This window comes from Melitaea cinxia, chromosome 10 (genome assembly GCF_905220565.1).
Source record: "Melitaea cinxia chromosome 10, ilMelCinx1.1, whole genome shotgun sequence".
Lineage (NCBI taxonomy): Eukaryota > Metazoa > Arthropoda > Insecta > Lepidoptera > Nymphalidae > Melitaea > Melitaea cinxia.
In genome coordinates, this window is record NC_059403.1 from 16,200,744 (window position 1) to 16,211,469 (window position 10,726).

The following is a 10,726-nucleotide window of genomic DNA, read 5'->3' on the forward strand; positions in this document are numbered from 1 at the left end:
TATTAATATGTAATTAGTTGATCAGGCTTTTAACGAATAATATTGGTAAATTAATTTAAATGGGCACCCATATATATATATATATACTCAAATTTTACGCTTATGTAATGTGTGTGTAACCTAAATAATACGGATCACATTTTTTTACTGTCCTTTTCGCATATGGCTGGTGTAGGTGTACTCATTAGTCAAGGCGAGGTGGCAAATGCTAGCGCAACCCCATCTCGCCCCACCCAGGCGGACGACTGCTCACACGTGGTGGTTTTTTAGCCAGTAGGAGTCTGACATAACCCTCTGGCGACCCCTCACTGGAGGGTATCCAAGAAGGATTTTCTCCACGTAAAAAAAGCTGTATTCATTAGTACTTTGAACCTTATATTTTAGCTGAGGCAAGGCACAGCAGGAACTGAGGTAGGGCAAAGCAGGAAATATCCTGCTCTAAATCTGGAGCAGCCTGACTGGTGAAGAACGTTGACCTTAAAGAAAATCACAGCTAAATATCACTGCTTTCAAGCAGTGTTGTATTCTTGTTGTGAGTAAGGTGATCAGAGCTCCCGGGGGGATTCGCGGTAGGGTTGGCAAGGCGCTTGCGATGCTTACAATGTTGCAAGTGTCTATGGGCTACGATAATCGCCTACCATCGGGTGAGCCATACGCTTGTTTACCGACCTAGTTGTATAAAAAAACATATGAAAAATATGACCTATATCAATGACTTTTGTGAAATATTGTCATATTTGGTTTTCAATTAACAGTAAAAATGTCTAGTTATGGAAAAATTGTTAGCTTAGCTCATTATTTACCTTTAGAACCTTGTTTCTCTTACCTAATTAATACAGTACCTAATACTTTATTACATCAGAAGCAACAATACTGACTGAGACAATACTTTTAATTATTGCAATAGTTATCACTGGACTTATATCCTGTGACTGATAAAGTCTGAGAGTCTATCAATAACTTATATGTCAGATATTTTTTAACAGCCTCCTAAGAAAATGACTCTTAGATACTAAGCTAATTATCACTAAAGACTGAGATTATTGTTTCGTACCCAATTACAATTTAAGCACAGCAAAATACACGTACATCTTTTTTTTGCTTTTTTTGCTACAAGTCGGTAACGTTACCTTAATAACGGCGATGTTGCTCCACATTTTATAATTACGAGACCCGAGTTGCATGATTGACAGGTAATTGCAAAGTACGACGAATATATAATACTGACGTCGGTTAAATATTTGTGGAATCTATAAATATTGTAGATAAAATGAACGTTTGTATGAATATTATTAAATCAAAATGTGTATTCAATGAAAACTATGTTTTGGATTTGATAGTGAATTTATTTTAGGTAGGTGATGATGATGTAGTGATGATACACACATGTAAAATGTCAAACAGTCACGTGAGATCTCACTCTCACAAACATACGTCTTGTATGCTTGTAAGCGTGTGAGTACAGAAAGTATAATACAATAGTCAATTAATGATGGATATAAATTATCTATAGGTATTGATACTTGTTGTTAAACGAAATCATTTTAAATATCTCCCTATTCCCCCTGTCTCCCTCAGGAGCTCTGGTATACTATAATACTCATCTCAGGAACACAACACTACTTAAAAGCAATATTATTTAGCTGTGACCTTCTGTAAGGTCGAGGTACTTCCCCAGTCGGGCAGCTCCACATTTTGAGCAGGATATTTTCTGCTGTACCCTATATCTGTTAATTTTAATATGGATTGATCACCCACATACGTACTGACAATACCTCAAAGTAACCTTTTATCCAGCTTTCTTTTCCCAGTAGAATTATCATTTTGAGTTGCTGCCACGCTTATTTATAATGGATGATTTAAAAAAATTTTTAAATCCTTCTTTGATACAGTGAATTTGGATCCGATTTGATTCAATTTTGCCTAAGAAGTACCTTTTTTAAGCTTTTCATTCATGTATTCATTACAGCCTAAACAGTCCACTGCTGGACATAGGCCTCCAGAAGTCCACTGCTGGACATAGGCCTCCACAAGTTTACGCCAAAAATAACGTGAACTCATGTGCTTTACCCATAGTCACCACGCTGGGCAGGCTGGTTGGTGACCGCAGGGTTGGCTTTGTCGCACCGAAGACGCTGCTGCCCGTCTTCTTTTTTTTAACTTTTAAATTTTCAAAATTTTATTTGATATTAGGTATGTCTGTTTTATTTATATTGTTTAAATATTCATTCTTATTATCTACCTTTTTTGGCAGCAAAAATATTTCTCAAATTCTCCCTAAGTATTACCGTAGTTTACGATCTACGGGCGCATTTTACCAAGACCCTAATGACCAAAGGTCACTGAAATGCGGAACACTTGCCAAGGTGGGAAGAGACTAATAAATTCTCTTTAGTCCCTCACATGGTGGGAGACCACACTTTGATAACAATATGAAAGACTTTGCATTCAATATTCATTGTTAGTTAGTTAATACAAAATAAATATATGCTTAAAACAAAAATAACATTGGTTTCGATTTTCTTTCTTTCTATTTTTTTTTTTTTTTTTGAAGTTATACTTCTTTTTACGGGTTAATGATGAGAGCAAATTTTTACGATGCGCACGCACACCGTCACAAAAAAACCGACACCCTAAAGTTAGCTAGTCAACAAAGAAGAAGTTAGTAACATGAAGTTAGCTAGTCAATGAAGTATACCTTCTTAAGTGCGTACATAAGTACACACACACTTTTGCAGAAATATTTACAAAAGTATCAAAACTTTTTTTAATTCATAATAATGATTTTTATAGGTAATTAAAATATATATTTGCATAAAAGTATTAAGTTTTTCTTTTTAGACCTTTCATGCTGATATGGCATGAATAATTAAAGATTTTTTTCTTTTACTTTATTCCAAGAAAATGACAGTAGCACGTTCTATTCAACCAAGATCTGCAGCGTCACTGACGCTAATCAAATTTGCATATTTATGAATACACGCACACGTAATGTACAACCCAATGCTATTTTGTGGATCTATATCGACTACACACATGCACACACACACACACACACACATGAAGACACCGTAAAAAGTTCCTTTGTGATATTTTACACGCACGTTACCTAAAAAAAAAGTGTGTGCGCATTTCACAAACGGCAGAAGTGAAGCTTCTGAAAAGAGAACGAGGATACGAAATACTGTGTAATGTATTTCATTATCTCCTATACATTTATGTCTTTGTTTCTTTATCGTCACGCATTTTCATTTCATCGATCAAATCACAGACTCTAAGAAGTTTCGCCTTAAAAAAGTATTTATTTTAATACCCATCTAATACACAAACTCAAATCACAGACTCTAAGAAGTTTCGCCTTAAAAAAGTATTTAATTTATTACCCATCTAATACACAAACAAATGGACACCCTGTACACACGAGCGTTTCTGGAATACCACAGCCAAATAGATTTTTTGCCTCCTCGACTGTCTGTGTTGCTGTTCTACGACCTATTTTCTAAATGCCTAGACGCTGCGGAACTTTAAACTTTTCAAAGAAATTCAATAAAATTGTCAAATTTAGAGAATTCTTTTAAAGTTTGCTTTTACTGCTATTCCCGTATGAAAGATTGTAATTAATTTATCGTCATCGAAAACTAAGAATATATTAAGAATAAAACAGGATATTACTAACTGCATTTATACGATTTTATTTTTTGTAAATAGTAAGTATATCATTTAACTTTTACAATAAAAAGGGTCCGCTGGCCAAAAATTTTAATTTAAAAAAAAAAATTTTTCATTAATGAAAACAGAGTCTAGTCTATGCAGCGACGCTGATTTCAAGCAAGATAGACGACTTTTAAAATTAATAACTGATTTATTGACAGTTTTTGTAAAAAGTAACCTTTTTTATATATAACTAGGTCGGCAAACAAGCGTACGTCTCACCTGATGTTAAGCGATTACCGTAGCTTATAGACGTCTGCAACACCAGAAACGTCGCAAGCGCGTTGCCGACCCAATCCCCAATTCCCCCCAGGAACTCTGGTCACCTTACTCACCAACAGGAACACAACACTGCTTGAAAGCAGTATTATTTAGCTGTGATCTTCTGTAAGATCGAGGTACTAGCCCAGTCGGGCTGCTCCATATTCTGAGGGGGAAGTTGCCTGCTGTGCCCTACCTCAGCTACCTTTGAGAGAGATTAAACCATTCAAATATAAAACGGCTTTTAGATCCTACTTTGAATAAAATTATTTTTTATTTGAAGCAAGTAGTCGTACAATATGCGACAGTATCCCTAAGTTAAGTACATTTAAGATTTAAAGCTGCTCTTTCGCGTCACATTATTTTCTATGTCGAGATTATCTAGCTGATAAAACGCGTGGTGTAACGGTGAGGTCGCGAGGTCAATCCGAAGCAAGAACCGTTGAAATTTCCAATGATAAATTGATTTGGAAATTCTCGGCCTTGGCGAAAATAGCAAGCTTTTTAATTGTTTCGTTTGAATGCCGATATCATCAATAGATGTAATAAAAATGTAACGGATCGCTGTATATAGGTACATTTAGGATATATGAGAAAAAATAGTATTGGAACCTTTATCAACGCAAATAGCACCCAAAACAATGATTGTCAGAAATCTATTTGTCTGTTGGTCTGTGCATTTGTGCACGCTAATCTCAGAAACGGCTAATCCGATTTAGATGTGGTTTTTACTAATATATTGTGGCAAGCTTAGCTTAACACTTAATCTTTGTTTCATGTCAATCGGTTCATAAATAAAAAAGTTATGTCAAGTTGAATTGAAGCGTTCAGTGTGAAGTTAAAGAATCACGTTGAACATGTAGTCACTATTCCACGCGGACGAAGTCGCGAGCACAGCTAGTATATAAATATAGTAGGTACATGGTTAATGAACTTGCTAAACCTAATTCTTTCTCAGTCTTCTAATAAATACATTAAATTTACAGGCTATTACAGTTCATTACGTATTCCTAAATTTCGATCGTAAAATTATTTCACATAAAATTTTCCTCGGCTCATGCAAAATATTGGGCATTTCGCTTCGGTTATGGGTCTATGTCGTTGGAAAGTTTTCACTTTTGGCATAAAGGAGCACTCTATATGTCATCACACTTCGCGAGGGCTGTAATCAATCATCACACAAATGTGTCATGAAAATTTACGATGTACCCCATATATTACATATTTGCAATTATATTTACAAAAAATACATCGCATATAATTGTGTTTGCAGGCAAACCGAAAAAAACCGACTTCAATTATATCGACAAGTAATACAAAGTAGGTAGACGAAAAACTTGTCAAGTAAATACGCCTTATCAAAGATTACTCCAAAAGTTGTAATCAGATCTCGATGAAATTTAAGTGTGATCACATGATAAACATCGGCTTTCTATTAGATTAAAAATCATTAAAATCAGGTCACCCAGTAAAAAGTTATGCAGGTTTTCGAGAGTTTTCCTCGATTTCTCTAAGATCCCTTCATCAGATCCTGGTTTCCTTATTATGGTACCACACCGAGGATATCTTCTTTCCAACAAAAAAAGAATTATCAAAATCGGTTTATAAACGACGAAGTTATCCCCGAACATACATTTAAAAAAATATAATTATATATATACGGTCGAATTGAGTAACTTCCTCCTTTTTTTGAAGTCGGTTAAAAATCAATTAAATCATCAACAACAATAAAAAATTTCACATCTCTGTACGACTTTAAAATAATGTGCTAAGAAAAAAATGTGAAAATTGTTACTGTATAAACAATATAAACATGTTAAATTATTCATATTATATTTACTTGCAGATTTTATTAAAATGATGACTTGTTGACTGTAACTTCAATATATTAACATTTCATTGCTAGCACAATAAATTATTATAATTTACATCTATCTGTGTCTATATTTACATATTTGTATAAATTAATATTAACGAAAGAAGTTTATATTTGTAACAAATATAGTTTTCTTTAATAAATATTTTACTTATTTAAAAAAAAAATCATATTCACAACATATTCATTCAAGTACAAAGCAACCTTATAAAGGTTGTGAACATCAAAAACCCCGTAAGAATATAACCACAAATCATTTTCCATTATAGACTAATGCTTTTATCCTCTTTGTAACAATACAAGCACATGTTAAACGCAAGTCGTCTTTGATACGCCACAGTCAAGTAATAAAAGTAATCAAAACGAGTACATAACATACGGCGCAAATATTCATCCCATACATACGTATACATGGCGTATAAAGATATATGAATTTGCAGCAAGTGACGGCGAAAGTGCTGTTCGGCAGCATGACGGCGATCAATGACCTCAAGCAACAGAAGACTGGGGAGCGACGGAAGCACTAGCGACATCGTGTGTGACGTGAGTAAAGCTTTCCCTCGCGATGTCATGTTGTAGTTTGAATATAAGATAATAGATAGCACTATAACTGATACTAGATTTTAGTTAATTTTTGGTAATTTTACTAGAGGGCGCCAGTTTTTGTTTTTAACTTGCCGATTCTAAAACAAAATGGATAATTTCAACAAATTACACAAAAAATAAAATATGTTATTTTAATGATTCATGAGTCAAAATTATTAAGTCAATGGCGTTGACTTTCATTTGAAAACTTTATTTTTATAGCAGAAAATTGACTTTACCCAGCTATGTGTTGTATTCTAAAATTTATTTTCTTTACAGATAATGATTGTGATAAGAAGAAATTAATCGAAGCTAAGGAGTGATCTCGGAAGACAGAGTTTTATTATTCATAAAAATATATTTTTGTATTATTCTTAGATTTAGTTAAAATGCTCGAATATTGTATGAGATAAAATTAATAAATAATTTTATAAGTTATGTTTTCGATTAATTTTTTTGTGTACTTACATTCAATTTATATTTTGTTTTATTTATTGTACATGTATCGTTTTTTTTTTATTGGAACGAAGTTCCTTACGGCAGGCTTGACATTTGGCTGGGCGACCGAACTGAAAAAAATGTGATACTAAAACCGTAAGAAAAATATATAACGGAAGTGACGTAATATCAGTCACACGACTATACTATGACGTTTGTTAAACTAAAATATTACTAGTAAACTTTTTTTAAATTATTTATGTAATTTTATACTGTCGACAAAAATAAATAGACACATGTTTTTTATTTCACTTAATACTTTGAATTATTATTATTATTATTATTTTGTTTGATTTATATAATTTTACGGTATTTGTTATTTTCTAAAATACTAAATTTCCTAAACACTTTTATATACTTAATAAAAACCAATCAACAAAATTTAAAAAAAAATCAAGAACTAGAAAATATGTATAAAATTCAACATTTTTTTTTTTTTGTTCAAATTGTGTTGCTTCTATACTATCCGAAGGAACTTCGTTCCTACCTGGTGTCCCATGACACCACATAATTTATGTTTACGCGAATATCACTCATTATAATGAAATCTCGTTCGGAAAGACGTTACAATCACTTTACAGCAACATGATCACGGGTTAACCGCGATAAAATCCGAAAAAGTTTTTTTATTATAATTATTGTACATGTCTATTTTTGTATATGTAATGTAACATTTTTATGTTACCAAAATAAGCTTTAATTATCAGCTACTGAAGTTTGTCGCTCTAATCTATAAAATAAATAAAATTCGAGTGTCTGTTTGTAATGTTAAAATAACCGCTTTTTACCAAATGTAAATAAATGTAAATGTATATATGGATGTACAGGTACAAAAATAACATTTTTTTAAAATTTTGTCTCTCTGTCCGTTTGTTTGTTCCGGGTAATCTCTGAAACAGCTGGACCGATTTTGACAGGACTTTCACTGGCAGATAGCTGATTTAATAAGGAGTGACTTAAGTTAGTTTATTGGAGTGACTTAGTTTTATTTTAGATTTTTCTTTTTTTTTAAGTTTTATAACTGCGAACAGAACAATAAATAATTTGTTAAATTCCACGCGGACACAGTCGCGGGTACAGCTAGTCTTATATATAAAATTCTCGTGTCACAGTGTTAGAGGCCAAACTCCTCCGAAACGGCTTGACCGGATTCTTATTAAAAAAAAATTGTGCATATTTGGTAGGTGTGAGAATCAGTCGTAAACTATTTTTATACTCTTAAGTTATAAGAACGGTCCACCCCAACATATTTTTTAATTTTTTTTTTTGCATTTTTTTATTATTTTTATTTTATTATGGTTTGGCATTGAAAAATACTTACAATCCTAAATTTTTACCCTTCTACCACCAACCCCTATTTTTAAAACCGTTTAGCGGTAAGCCAACCGTTTCCGGGTCAGCTAGTAAGATATTAATACTACTGATAGGCTATCAGCGAATTTATCAATAGGAAAAACAAACTATGTTTTTCTATCTAAACGCATTTACCACAATTTTCGGTTTCACAGACAGATGAATCCCCCACTCTAAAACCATATGATATGTACAGCAATTTTTTGTTTTAATCATTTCGCGCCCCTTTGTGAGTAGCGCCCGAGGTATGATGCTGCCCCCCCCCCCCCCATTTTTCCCGCTACGCCACTGACTACATGAGGCTTATAAAGCTATAATACACAATCATACCAGCAATAGTTATCGTTTTATGACATACCCGAAGGTCTGTTGCATAAATTACGTGATTTGTATCGAAAATCAGATACGCAATACGACCCTAGCCTAATTCAAAGTGACGTGCGCATACACACCTATGAATACAACTTACCAATTTGACGTCACAATTGTCACGCATATTTCTGAATTATGTATTGCGAAGGGCTTTAACGTTTCTGGACAAAAATAGCTATTTTAAATTAGTTTACGATTTGTAATCTGATGTTATATAGCCTATTCACAATAAATATATTTCTAGTACATAGGTGTTCATTCTTTTTGAGATTATAGCGTTACATCGGACAGTAAAAGTTGTGGCATTATGCTTCCCTCTTCTTCTAAATCTTCTTTACAAAAAATCGTAGTCCTCGTGTGTGATGAGAAGTTTCACCGCAATTCATATGGGAGTGTTCATAGCTGCCATTAGTCTGTCTCGTGCATTAGTTACCTACCACGTTACACATTATTGTTCCCTAAACTTTACCCTGGAGTATAGTTTATCTATCGATATCTCTCCTCGCCGTGAGACACGGGTAAAGCAATTGTATTTGCTCGTAAAGGAAAAAGATGGACTTCAATTGACATTAACCAATAACATAACGTGGGTATTTCGATTAAATTTAAATGGGCCCATATGACAAGTACCAGCTGTATATTAAAAAAATCATCGAAATCGTACCCAGTAAAAAGTTATGAGGTAACAAATTTAAAAAATACAATCGAATTGAAAACCTAATCCTTTTTTCTGAATTCGATTAAAATGACAGTATACAAGTAAGTATAATTGGAACATCGACGCTGTTTCACAACTATCTATGGTTTGATTTACCTATCTTTATCGCAATAATCCGATTTTTTCCGACCAAATTTATACCAATTAATATAGATGTAAAACACTTTATCCCGGATCTGCAGGCATAGGATCCCTCCAGTAACAGGCTGGCCTCAGCGAAAAGGCCAGACTTCTCCTCCATAGAGACTGTCCAGCTCACCTCTGAACAATCCCGACGACGCCGTGTCTAGCAGGACCGGTTTCCCATCCCGGCCTAACACGGGCAAAGGGGCGTTACTGGAGGCGCATTAAGTAGCGTTTCCTACGCAGCCCCGTTCGTCACCTGCGGATAGATGAAAAACACTAAAAAGGACACTGATTGTTTTTTTTTTTAACGAAGAATGGTTTTTAGATCGTTTAACGTCATATTTCATACCGCCAATCTAAAATATATTAAAGACGTTTGTTATAACTTAAAAAACATTTACGACGCAGCGAGATGAGTAACCTTTACGTGATAGCGTAAAAAATTACAAGCAACTATGCACACTTTCGCAAATAACTGTTTTTGTTGTCACAATGCCTATTAAGTCTGTCTGCAATGTAATGCCAGTAGGTACCATTTTAATGCTTATAATTAATGATTAAATAATAATTATTACAAAAATAATAATAAATATATAATAAGACGTTTAGAAAAAAAACGTGGGCAGTGATACGCTGAAGTGATGATGATGATGATGATGATGATGATGATGATGATGATGATGATGATGATAATGAAGACGTTTATTCGCCAAGCATAAAAAAGTGTGTGTGTACTTATGTACGCACGTAAGAAGTTATGCTTCATTGGCTAACTTTACGTTGCCAACTTCTTCGTTAACTAGCTAACTCCAGGGTGTCGGTTTTTTGTGACGGTGTGCGCGCACATCGTAAAAATTTACTCTCATTATTTTTCCCTTACGCTCCAAAAGAAGTATAACTTCAATAAAAGATTTCTTATTATTATTTATTATTTCTTCAATAAAAGTCGTATTTACAGAGATTTTAGACAAAATGCTGGTGAAAAGGTCGTAGACTCAGCTTACTGTTGCTTTTCAGTCCGCACCTTTACAATTGCTGTCAGCACAGGACATTAGATTTACAGCTAAAAACTAAGTATATGTAACTAAACATATGTATGCGTAACATTAAATAAGTATATAAAAATTATAATAAATAAAAAACAGGAATAATAAATTAATGTCACCGAAGATATAAGTAGACAATGGTCCAAGTACCATGTCAAGGATTATCAAACACATACCCAG

At 33.6% G+C, this 10,726-nt stretch overlaps 1 long non-coding RNA gene across 1 annotated transcript in view; it reads left to right on the forward strand.

Moving 5' to 3' along the window:
* The window catches only part of LOC123657172, a 75,829-nt gene extending 68,958 nt beyond the window's left edge, over window positions 1-6,871 (forward strand). The window contains exons 3-4 of the long non-coding RNA XR_006743668.1: window positions 6,289-6,391; window positions 6,713-6,871. This is a non-coding gene — a long non-coding RNA (uncharacterized LOC123657172). The remainder of the gene's footprint in view (window positions 1-6,288; window positions 6,392-6,712) is intronic.
* The last annotated feature ends 3,855 nt before the right edge of the window (window positions 6,872-10,726 follow it).